A 13,386-nucleotide genomic window follows, 5' to 3' on the forward strand; every position below is an offset into this window, starting at 1 on the left:
TTGGTGTAAAAATTTTTTACATTATTACACTAACATGCTGGTGTTACCCCATACTTTTCATTTTCACAAGAGGCATGTGTACGTAAAATGCTCTGCGGATGAGCTACATGGCTCAGAAGTGAGAGCGCACCATGTACATTTGAGGCCTAAATTGGTGATTTGCACAGGGGTGGCTGATCGCTACAGCAGTTCTGACATGAATGCAAAAAAAAAAACACCCACATGTGACCCCATTTTGAAAACTACACCCCTCACGGAATGTAACCAGGGGTATAGTGAGCCTTAACAACCCACAGGTCTTTGACAAATTTTCGTTAAAGTTGGACATGAAAATAATTTTTTTTTCCCTTGAAATGCTGGTGTTACCCCAAATTTTTCATTTTCACAAGGGGTAATAGAAGAAATGGGGTTACAAATTTTGGGGGGCTTTTTTCCTGAGTATATAAATACCCCATATGTGGATGTAAAGTGCTCTGTGGGCGAACTACAATGCTCAGAAGAGGAGCAGCGCCATTGGGCTTTTTGAGAATTTGGCTGGTATTGAAGGCTGTGTGTGTTTACAAAGCCCCCCCCCCGGATGCCAGAACAGTGGACCCCCTCCACATGTGACCCAATTTTGGAAATTCCCCCCCTTACGGAAAGTTACAAGGGGTGCAGTGATCATTTACGCCCCACAGGTGTCTGACAGATTTTTTGAGCAGTCGTACGGAACGGTCGCACGTCTGCATGGGGAGCAAGTTTCACACCGCCGATAATAGCTAGCCGCTGCTGGCTATTAACCCTTTAGATCGCCGCTGTCAAAGCTGACAGCGGCGTCTAAAGGGACATGTGAATGCTCACTGGTGGGCTAGCGGGATGGATCGTATCCCCCCCCCCCCCCCACCCCCGCAGAGTGATAGCAAGGGGGTCGATCCACTATAGAGGTAGTCGCAGGACTTAGCTCTGTTCCCTGCTGTGTCTTTCCATGGCTCTGTCATTGATAGAGCCTGGCTGTACCAGGCTCTATCAATGGATCGAAGAGCGCACATGTCAATTGAGTTCAATAGAACTCTATTCATCTGTATGAGGAATCTAATGATTCCTCCTATAAATCTAATAGTGTTAAAAAAAAGTTTTAATAAAAGTAAAAAAAAAACACATTAACCCTTCCATGTTAAAAGTTCAAATCACCCCCTTTTCCTATATAAAAACATGCAAACATAATAAACAAACATATATATTTGGTATTTCTTCGTGCGTAATTGTACGACCTATTAATATATAACATTATGTATCCTGTACGGTAAATGTAAAAAAAAAAAAAAAAAACACACCACAGAATTGAATTTTTTATAATATCCCAGAAAAAAAAGATCAATACCAAAATGGTACCGATACAAAAAACAGATTATGGCGCAAAAAATTTGCCCTCATACAGCCTGGTATGTGGAAAAAAAATAAAGCTACAGGGGTCAAAAAAATGGCAATTAAAATTTTTTAAAAAAATTCTGAATTTTTTTAAAATTTGTAAAACATTATGTAAATTTATACAAATCTGGTATTGCTGTAATCAGGTGACCTAAAGTATTGAAATAACATGTTAGCTCAACCACAAGGTAAATGGAGTAGAAAAGAACCACCAAATCTGCAAAATTCTTTTACTATTTCAATGTCACTTTTTACAAATTTTTCGGGGGCTTTTTCTCCAATTACCCCTTGTAAAAATTCAAAAACCTGGTCTACAAGAACATGCGAGTGTAAAAAATGAAGATTTTGAATTTTCTCCACTTCACTTTGCTGTTATTCCTGTGAAACACCTAAAGAGTTAACACACTTATTGAATGTCATTTTGAATACTTTGAGGGGTGCAGTTTTTATAATGGGGTAACTTATGGGGTATTTCTAATATGAAGGCCCTTCAAATCCACTTCAAAACTGAACTGGTCCCTGAAAAATTCCGATTTTGAAAATTTTGTGAAATTTTTTTGGAACAGTGGCCCGTGAAAATGAAAAATTTAATTTTTCATTTGCACAGCCCACTGTTCCAAAGATCTGTCAAACACCAGTGGGGTGTAAATACTCATTGCACCCCTTATTACATTATGTGAGGGGTGTAGTTTCCAAAATGAGGTCACATGTTGGGGGGGGTCCACTGTTCTGGCACCACGGTGGGCTTTGTAAATGCACATGGCCCCTTACTTCCATTCCAAACAAATTCACTCTCCAAAAGCTCAATGGTGCTCCTCTTTTGAGCATTGTAGTGCGCCAGCAGAGCCCTTGACGTCCACACATTGGGTATTTCCAATGGGGTTACAAATTTTGGGGGGCATTTTCTCCTATTACCCCTTGTAAAAATTAACCCCTTAAGGACCAAGGACGTACCGGTACGTCCTTGGTCCTGCTCTCCTGATATAACGCAGGGTTACACAGTAACCCCGAGTCATATCACGGCGGGCCCGGCGTCATAGTGAAGCCAGGACCCGCCTCTAATAGCGCGCAGCGGCTAAAAGGGAAAGTTGCCGCCTAGCTCAGTCGGGCTGTTCGGGATAGCCGCGGCTAATCGCGGCATCCCGAACAGCTTGCAGGACAGCGGGAGGGCCCCTACCTGCCTCCTCGCTGTCCGATCGCCGAATGACTGCTCAGTGCCTGAGATCCAGGCATGAGCAGTCATGCGGCAGAATTGTCGATCACTGGTTTCCTATGAGAAACCAGTGATCAATGATGAAGATCAGTGTGTGCAGTGTTATAGGTCCCTATGGGAGCTATAACACTGCAAAAAAAGTGAATAAAGATCATTTAACTCCTCCCCTATTAAGTTTGAATCGCCCCCCTTTTCCAATAAAAACATATATGGTATCACCGCGTGCGGAAATGTCCGAATTATAAAAATATATCATTAAATAAACCGCTCGGTCAATGGCGTGCGCGCAAAAAAAATTCCAAAGTCCAAAATAGTGCATTTTTGGTCACTTTTTATATCATTTAAAAATAAGTCCTATCAATGCAAAAATGGTACCGTTAAAAACTTCAGATCACGGCGCAAAAAATGAGCACTCATACCGCCCCATTCACGGAAAAATAAAAAAGTTACAGGGGTCAGAAGATGACAATTTTAAACATATTAATTTTCCTGCATGTAGTTATGATTTTTTCCAGAAGTCCGACAAAATGAAATCTATATAAGTAGGGTATCCTTTTAATCGTATGGACCTACAGAATAAAGATAAGGTGTCCTTTTTACCGAAAAATGTACTAGGTAGAAACGGAAGCCCCCAAAAGTTACAAAACGTCGTTTTTTTTTTCAGTTTTGTCGCACAATGATTTTTTTTTTTTCCGTTTCACCGTAGATTTTTGGGCAAAATGACTGATGTCACTGCAAAGTAGAATTGGTGGCGCAAAAAATAAGCAATCATATGGATTTTTAGGTGCAAAATTGAAAGAGTTATGATTTTTTAAAGGCAAGGAGCAAAAAACGAAAATGCAAAAACGGAAAACCCCCCGGTCCTTAAGGGGTTAAAATCTAAATCATTTACACATCCAACTTTAACTAAAAGTTGTCAAACACCTGTGGGGTGTTAAGGCTCACTGTTCCCCTTGTTACGTTTCTTGACGGGTGTAGTTTCCAAAATAGTATGCCACTTTTTTTTATTTATTTTTTTATTTATTTATTTTTTGCTGTTATAGCACCATAGGGGCTTCTTAACCCCTTGGGGACGGAGCCCATTAGGACCCTACGGACGGGAGCATCTTTTGCAAATCTGACCACTGTCACTTTAATAATTAATAATGCTGGGATGCTTATTACTTTATAAATTAGATTCCGAGATTGTTTTTTCACGACATATTCTACTTTATTGTAGTGGTAAATTTTCGTCGATACTTGCATCATTTCTTGGTGAAAAATGCAAAAATTTGATGAAAAAATAGAACATTTTTGCATTTTTCTAACTTTGAAGCTCTCTGCTTTTAAGGAAAATTGACATTCCAAATAAATTATATATTGATTCACATACAATATGTCTACTTTTATATTTGCATCATAAAGTTTGATGTTTTTACTTTTGGAAGACATCAGAGGGCTTCAAAGTTCAGCAGCAATTTTCCAATTTTTCCCAAAATTTTCAAAATCTGAATTTTTCAGGGACCAGTTCAGATTTGAAGGGCTTTCATATTAGAAATACCCCACAAATCACCCAATTATAAAAACTGTACCCCTTAAAGTATCCAAAATGACATTCAGTAATTGTTAACCCTTTAGTTTCACAGGAATAGCAGCAAAGTGAAAGGAGAAAATTCTAAATCTTCATTTTTTTACTCTCATGTTCTTGTAGACCCAGTTTTTACAAGTAGTAATAGGAGAAAAAGCCCCCCAAAATTTGTAACCCAATTTCTCTCGAGTAAGGAAACTCCTCATATGTGTATGTCAAGTGTTCGGTATGAGTAGAGGGCTCAGAAGGGAAGGAGCAACAATGGGATTTTGAAAAGTGAGTTTTGCTGAAATGGGTTTTGGGGGGTATGTCACATTTAGAAAGCCCCTATGGTGCCAGAACAGCTGAAAACCCCACATGGCATACCATTTTGGAAACAACACTCCTTGAGGCAAGTAACAAGGGGTCCAGTTAGCCTTAACACCCCACAGGTGTTTGACGACTTTTCGTTAAAATCTGATGTGTAAATGAGAAAAACATTTTTTTTCACTAAAGTGCAGTCTTTTTTCCCCCCAAATTTACAATTTTTACAAAGGGTAATGTGAGAAAATGCCTCCCAAAATTTGTAACCTCATCTCTTCTGAGTATGGAAATACCCCATGTTGGGACGTAAAATGCTCTGCTGGCGAATTACAACGCTCAGAAGAGAAGGAGCGCCATTCAGCTTTTGGAAAGAGAATTCATTTGTGGGTTTACAAAGCCCCCCATGGTGCCAGAACAGTGGACCCCCCCCTTCACATGTGACCCCATTTTGGAAACTACACCCCTCACAGAATTTAATAAGGGGTGCAGTGAGTATTTACACCCCACTGGCGTTTGACAGATCTTTGAAACAGTGGTCTGTGCAAATGAAAAATTACATTTTTCATTGTGACGGACCACTGTTCCAAAAATCTGTCAGACACCTGTGGGGCATAAATGCTCTCTGCACCCCTTAATACATTACATGAGGGGTGTAGTTTCCAAAATGGGGTTACATGTGGGGTGGGGAAGTCCATTGTTCTGTACACACATGGCCTTCAATTCCGGACAAATTTTCTCTTCAAAATCCCAATGGTGGTATTTTCTTACTTAGGAAAAAAAAAAGCAACCCAAAATTTCTAACCCCATTTCTTCTATTTTCCCTTGTGAAAATGAAAAATTTAGGGTAACACCAGCATTTTAGTGAAAAAGTTTTTATTTTCATTTTCCCATCCAAATTTAATGAAAATTCATCACACTTGTGGGGTGTTAAGGCTCACTATACCCCTTGTCACGTTCTGTGAGGGGTGTAGTTTCCAAAATGGGGTCACATGTGGGTATTTGTTTTTGCGTCTGTCAGAACCGCTGTAAAATTAGCCACCCCTGTGCAAATCACCAATTTAGGCCTCAAATGTACATGGTGCGCTCTCACTCCTGAGCCTTGTTGTGCACCCACAGAGCATTTAACGCCAGTGATTCCCAAACAGGGTGCCTCCAGCTGTTGCTAAACTCCCAGCATGCCTGGACAGTCAGTGGCTGTCCAGAAATTCTGGGAAATGTTGTTTTGCAACAGCTGGAGGCTCTGTTTTGGAAACACTGCCGTACAATATGTTTTTCATTTTTATTGGGGGTGGGTGGACAATGTAAGGGGGTGTTTATGTAGTGTTTTACCCTTTATTTTGTGGTAGTGTAGTGTTTTTTTAATTTTTTTTTAATTTTTTTTAAGGGTACATTCGCACTGGCATGTTACGGTGAGTTTCCAGCTAGGAGTCTGTGCTGTGGCGAAAAATTTGCCGATATCAGCAGTCACCCTGGTCCGGTCCCCGCCCGGAGCGCAGAGGGGACTGAAATTCCCACGGGCATATGCATATGCCTTTCATCCCCAACACGTTAAATGTGACATGCCCCTCAAAAACCATTTCAGAAAAACTCACTCTCCAAAATCCCACTGTCGCTCCTTCCCTTCTGAGCCCACTAGTGCACCCGCCGAACACTTGACATACACACATGAGGGATTTCCTTACTCAAGAGAAATTGAGTTACACATTTTAGGAAGATTTCTCTCCTTTTACCCCTTGTAAAAATTCAAAAACTGGGTCTACAAGAACATGCCAGTGTAAAAAATGAAGATTTTGAATTTTCTCCAATTTGCTATTCCTGTGAAACACCTAAAGGGTTAACAAACCTTTTGAGGGATGCAGTTTTTATAATGGGGTAATTCATGGTGTATTTCTAATATGAAGGCCCTTCACATCCACTTCAAAACTGAACTGGTCCCTGAAAAATTTAGATTTTGAAAAATTTTGTGAAAAATTTGGAAAATTGCTGCTATAATGTAAAGCCCTCTGATGTCTTCCAAAAGTAAAAACATGTCAACTTTATGATGCAAACTTAAAGTAGACATATTGTATATGTGAATCAATATATAATTTGAAATATTAATTTTCCTTACAAGCAGAGAGCTTCAAAGTAACCAAAAAAATGCAACATTTTCAAAATATTTTTATCAAATTTTGGAATTTTTCACCAAGAAATGATGCAAGTATCGACAAAATTTAACCACTAACATAATAGAATGAAAGGTAAAAGCATCCCAGAGTTATTAATGCTTAAAGTGACAGTGGTCAGATGTGCAAAAAATGGCCGGGTCCTACACTGAAAATTGGCTGGGTCCATAAGGGGTTAAGGACATAGTGTTTTTCCTCCTTACATTTTAAAAATCATAACCCTTTCAATTTTGCACCTAAAAATCCATATGATGGCTTGTTTTTTGCGGCACCAATTCTACTTTGTAAAGACACGTGTCTTTTTACCCAAAAATTAACGGCAAAACGAAAAAAAAAATCATTGTGCGACAAAATGGAAGAAAAAAGCGTCATTTTGTACATTTTGGGGGCTTCTGTTTCTACGCAGTACATTTTTCATTAAAAATGACACCTTAACTTTATTCTGTTGATCCATACGATTAAAATGATACCCTACTTATAGGTCTGATATGATTTTTTTTTCTGAAGTAATAAAAAAAAAAACCTACATGCAGGAAAATTTATATGTTTAACCCCTTGCCGCAGAACGCCGGGTTTATACTGCGCTGCGGCACGGGAGGGTTATGAAGCAAGCTCAAGATATGAGCTCGCATCATACTCGCATGGTCCCGGCTGCTATCAGCAGCCATGACCCGTGGCTAATGCCGGACATCGCCGTTCCGGCAGATGTCTGGCGTTAACGATTTAGACGCGGTGATCAGTCGGGCTGATCGGGACATAAAATCACGATGTCCTGATCAGCTAGGACGCAGCAGGAGAGTGCCTTACCTGCCTTGTGCGCGTCTGAACGGCAATTGATTGCTGCAAGCCTGAAATCCAGACCAGAGCAATCAACCGCTGATAACACTGATCAATGCAAAGCTATGGATTTGCAGTGATCAGTGTAAAAGATCAGTGTGTGCAGTGTTATAACCCCCTATGGGAGCTATAACACTACAAAAAAAAGTTAACAAAAAAAGTTAATAAAGATCATTTAAGCCCTTCCCTAATAAAAGTTTGAATCACCCCCCTTTCCCATAAAGTGTAAATAAAAATAAACATGTGGTATTGCCGCGTGCCTAAATGTCCGAACTATAAAAATAGATCATTAATTAAAATGGCGTACACGCAAAAAAATCCGAAGTCCAAAATAGTGTATTTTTGGTCACTTTTTATAACATAAAAAAAAAAATGAATAGCGATCCAAAAGACCGATCAAAACAAAAAATTAGCCCTCATACCACCCCGTACATGGGACAATAAAAAAAATTATAGGGGTCAGAAGAGGACAATTTTAAACGTATACATTTTCCTGCATGTTATGATTTTTTTCCGAAGTAATAAAAAAAATCAAACCTATATAAGTAGGGTACAATTTTCATCGTATGGACCTACAGAATAAAGATAAGGTGTCATTTTTAATGAAAAAAGTACTGCTTAGAAACAGAAGCCCCCAAAATTTACAAAATGGCGTTTTTCTTCCATTTTGTCACACAATTAATTCTCCCCCCCCCCACCCCCCCCCGGTTTCGCAGTAGATTTTTCGGGTAAAATGACTGATGTTATTACCAAGTAGAATTGGTGGCGCAAAAAACGCCATCATATGGATTTTTAGGTGCAAAATTGAAAGGGTAATGATTTTTAAAATGTAAGGAGGAAAAACGAAAGTGGAAAAACTGTCCTTAAAGGGGTACTCCGCCCCTGGCATCTTATCCCCTATCCAAAGGATAGGGGATAAGATGTTAGATCGCCGCGGTCCCGCTGCTGGCGATCCCAGGGATCGCCGCTGCGGCACCCCGCCATCATTACTGCACAGAGCGAGTTCGCTCTGTGCGTAATGACGGGCGATACAGGGGCCGGAGCAGCGTGACATCATGGCTCCGCCCCTCATGACATCACGGCCCGTCCCCTTAATGCAAGTCTATGGCAGGGGGCGTGGCGACACCCCCTCCCATAGACTTGTATTGACGGGGGCGGGCTGTAACGTCACGAGGGGCGGAGCCGTGAGGTTACGATGCTCCGGCCCCTGTATTGTCCGTCATTATGTGCAGAGCTCTGCGCAGTAATGATAGCGGGGTGCTGCAGCGATGATCCCAGGGGTCCCCAGCAGCGGGACCCCGGCGATCTGACATCTTATCCCCTATCCTTTGGATAGGGGATAAAATTTTAACCCCTTAAAGGGGTATTCTGCCTATCCTTTGGATAGGCGGAATACCCCTTTAAGGGGTTAAAATTTTCGTCTTCTGACGCCTCACTTTTTGTGCCACCAATTGCTTTTTATTCATTTTTCTTGGACTTGGGAATTTATTTGCGCGTACGCCATTGACCGTGCAGTGTGACGATATATTTTTATAGTTCGGACATTTACGCATGCGACGATGCCACGTATGTTTATTTTTATTTACAGTTTTTTTTTTTTGTTTGTTTTTTAAATGGGAAAAGGGGGTTGATTCAAACTTTTATTAGGGAAGGGATTAAATGATCTTTATTAAATGATTAAATGATCTTTATTAACTTTTTGGTGTTCGCTCCAATAGGGGGCTATAACTCTGCACACACTGATTTTACACAGATCACTGCAAAGCCACTGCAGCGGTGCGCCAGGTGGTGTCGCTGGGGGGGATAAATGGCCGAAATATCGGTATAAGTTATCGGCCCTAACCTCCGCAGAATATCTGTATCGCCTATATAATTTTTTTTTTTTAAGATCGATACCGATAACCTGTGAAATTTCAGGCCGATAATATATATACAGATATTCTGTGCATTATATGGGCACATGCTGAGGGGGGGGGGCTGTCGTGTGTGTGTGTGTGTGTGTGTGTGCCCCCCATATTGCCGCCCCCCACATATAATGCCCCTCACTTTATAATTTTCTATTTTCTTTGCAAGTTCTGCATAATTCCCCTGTACCATAGCAGCTCTCCGTCACCTTTCTCAGACGCTGCTCCGTTCTTGCAGTGGGAGTGAGAGCCGCAGGGACGTGATCTCCGGGCACCAGCGCGATGATGTGATGTCATCGTGCTGTCCTGCCGTGGATGGCATCCCCGCGGCCCTTACTCCCACTGCAGGAATGGAGCAGTGTGTGAGAAAGGTGAGGGGGTGGTGGAGTGGGACAGCTGACAGCTCCCGCTCCACCATGCTGTCAGGGAGGGGCAACAATCTCGGGGGGGAGGGGGGGGATCAATTGATCCTTGTTTTGCCGTGCGGAGCGGCGCTGGACGCAATATCGTCAGGTTAGATACCGATAACTTTCAAAATCGTGAATATCTGTCGATAATATCGGCCAATCCGTTATTGTCCCCCCCCCCCCAAAAAATGGGATTTTAAACTTTTGTAGAAAATTTAAAAAATGCTCATAATAATATAAGCCTTCTAATGTCGTAAAAACGTTAGAGTACCTATCATCAACTAAGCTGTCCCTAATCCCTCCCCCAATCTGTCCCTGACTCTTGCTGACTCTATCCCTGTCTATTTTTACCCAAAACCCCATATAAATACCTTTTTTTTAGATCACCTGTGGCTGCTCAGGCTCCTGCCGTGAGCGAGGGAGGAAGGGGGCGTGGACTGGCAGGCTTGACGTCATCTGAAGCCTGTCAGTCCGCACTTCCGCCCTTCTCCCTCTTCAACCTCAGAGTGTAATAGATATCCCCGGCAAGGTGAGTGAGCGCAGCAGCATTGCGGGACTTGTACACTCTGTGTCCCGAAGCAGTCCTTCATTGTCCCGTAGTAGCGCGGCAGCACGTTGGGACTGATGTGCTCTGTGTCCCATCGTGCTGCCTTGCCACTACGGGACAATGAATGACTGCTTCGGGACACAGAGTGCACAAGACCCGATCCTCTTCTGTGCTGCCCTGCGCTACACTGACATTTGGCCAGATGAAGTGGCTGGCCATGTCCGGAGCACCTGTGCTGCAGGCACAGCGCTCGCTCCTGCCTGTCTGATTGCCAGGCAGGGGGGCTGCACTGTGCTCTTCAGTGTCCGGCTTCACTGAGATTTCGGACTCATGCTGCCAGGCCGGCATGAGTCCGAACTCTATGCGCCGGGACATGTAGGGAGACCCCCTAGTGGTCGTTTTTAAAAGGGGGAAAAAAAAAAAATATATATATATATATATATATATATATATATATATATATATATATATATATATATATATATATTATTAAATAAAAAAATAAATTAAATGATACATTTTTGTTAATCATATGTAATTAGAAAGTTGATATTTTGTTAATCAATGTATTAGTAACAAGTTTTTTTGGCAACAGGTACGCTTTAAGGAATGTCTAACAAATGATGCCAGCTAAGTAGACACGTTGTCGAAGGAATTAATGACAATATTTATTTGGCATGACTTTCTCTTACAAGTAGAGTTTCAAACATAGAGATATTAAAATATATTGTGAAAAATTGAAAATATATTTGAGTTTTTCACAATCGCTTCATGTATCAACAAAAATTTACCACTAATATAAAGTACAATTTGTCTCAAAAACCTCTCTTAATCACTTTGCCAGGTAAAAGCAGTTCAAAGTTATTACCACTTAGAGACCCATGTCAGATTTGAAAAAACGGACTGGGTCATGTAGGCCAAAACTAGCTGGGTCATGAAGGGGTTAAGTGTTCCCTTTATTTTTTTTTTGAGCAGTGTATTTGGTCACCTACAAACAAGCAATATTTCTGGCTCTCACAGACAATTATTAGACAATGGAAGACCTACAATACCACTGATAATCTCCCTCAATCTGGGGCTCCAACCAAGTACTTACCCCGTGGTGTCAAAATGATCACAAGAACGGTAAGCAAAAATCCCTGAACCACCTGGGGGGACCTAATGAATGACCTGCAGAGAGCTTGGACCAAAGTAACAAAGGCTACCATCAGTAACTCACTACGCCGCCAGGGACTCAAATCATGCAGTGCCAGACTTGTCTCCCTGCTTAAGCCAGTACATGTCCGGGCCTGTCTGAAGTTTGCTAGAGCGCATTTGGAGGATGATCCAGAAGTGTATTGAGGGGAATGTCATATGGTCAGTGGTAACCAAAGTAGAACTTTTTGGGTAAAAACTTGTGTTTAGAGGAGGAAGAATGCTGAGTTGCACCCAAAGAACACCATAGCTACTGTTAAGCATGGGGGTGGAAACATCATGCTTTTGGGCTGTTTTTCTGCTAAGGGACCAGGACAACTGATCCGTGTAAAGGAAAGAATGAATTGGGTCATGTATCGTGAGGTTTTGAGTGAAAACCTCCTTTTATCAGCAAGGGCATTGAAGATGGCTGGGTCTTTCAGCATGACAATGATCCCAAACACACTGCCCGGGCAACGAAGGAGTGGCTTTGTAAGAAGCATTTCAAGGTCCTGGAGTGGCCTTGCCAGTCTCCAAATCTAGAGAACATTTGGAGGGAGTTGAAAGTTCTTAATGCCCAGCGACAGCCCCAATACATCACTGCTCTAGAGATCTGCATGGAGGAATGGGCCAGCAAATACCAGCAACAGTGTGTGAAAAACTTGTGAAGTGCAAAAAGGTAGCACTTATCGCTAAAATTATACCAATAAAAGTACAGTTCATCCCGCAAAAAATAAGCCTTTACTCAATGGCGTCTGACGAAAAATAAGTTACAGCTGTTGGAAGAAAAATAATTTTGCTCAGAAAAGGAAAAAACATAGGAAGCTGTATAAAATGGGTATCGTCATAATCGTACTGACCCACAGAATAAATAGAACATCACTTTTACCCGTGTACACCATATAAAAAACACAAAAATTTTCCAGTTTTTTACAATATTTTGGAGTTATTCACAAAAAATGCTGCATGTATCAACAAAAATGCACCCCCTTATATAAAGTACAATAGGTCACGAAAAAACTATCTCAGAATCGCTCCGCTCAGAAAAAGCATTCTAAAGTTGCCATTTAATGAGACATGTCAAATAAAAAAGCCTGGTCATTAACCTCTTCAGGACGCCAAGCGAGATTTACTGCTGCCCTTCCTAGTGGGTGCCAAACTGCAACTCCCAGCATGCCCAGACAGCCAAAGGTTGTCGGGGCATGCTGGGAGTTGTAGTTTTGCAACATCTGGAGGGTCACAGTTTGGAGACCACTGTTACTGTGGTGCCCAAACGGAAGTCCTCCAGATGTTGCCAAACTACAACTCTCAGCATGCCTAGACTGCCCAGGCATGCTGGGAGTTGTAGTTCTGTAACATCTATCCCTTCAGATTTAGCAATTTTCATGAAATTTGTTTACATTGCTCCTCTACTTTGAAGCCCTCTAATTTTTTCAAAAAGTAAAAATATGTCCATTTTATGATGCCATCATAAAGTGGACATATTGTATTTGTGAATAAAAATGTATTTGTCAAAGCTAGATAAATGCTAAATTTTCAAAATTTTCATGACATTTTGGGATTTTTCACCAAAAAAGGATGCAAGTAACGCCGAAAATTTGCAACCAAAATAAAGTAGAATATGTCACAAAAAAGCTATCTCAGAATCAGACTATTCGGTAAAAGCATTTTCGAGTTATTAATGCATAAAGCTACAGTGGTCAGAATTGCGAAAAAGTGCTCAGTCCTTACGGTGAAAAAAAAAGGGCTGCGTCCTTAAAGGGGTACTCCGCCCCTAGACATCTTATCCCCTATCCAAAGGATAGGGGATAAGATGTCAGATCGCCGGGGTCCTGCTGCTGGGGACCCCGGGGATCGCTGCTG

At 41.4% G+C, this 13,386-nt stretch overlaps 1 protein-coding gene across 4 annotated transcripts in view; it reads left to right on the forward strand.

Annotated features, from left to right (window-relative positions):
- The window catches only part of LOC130282599 (gastrula zinc finger protein XlCGF26.1-like), a 211,730-nt gene that overhangs the window by 43,777 nt on the left and 154,567 nt on the right, over positions 1–13,386 (forward strand). The window lies entirely within an intron of this gene.

This window comes from Hyla sarda, chromosome 7 (genome assembly GCF_029499605.1).
Source record: "Hyla sarda isolate aHylSar1 chromosome 7, aHylSar1.hap1, whole genome shotgun sequence".
NCBI classification, from domain to species: domain Eukaryota; kingdom Metazoa; phylum Chordata; class Amphibia; order Anura; family Hylidae; genus Hyla; species Hyla sarda.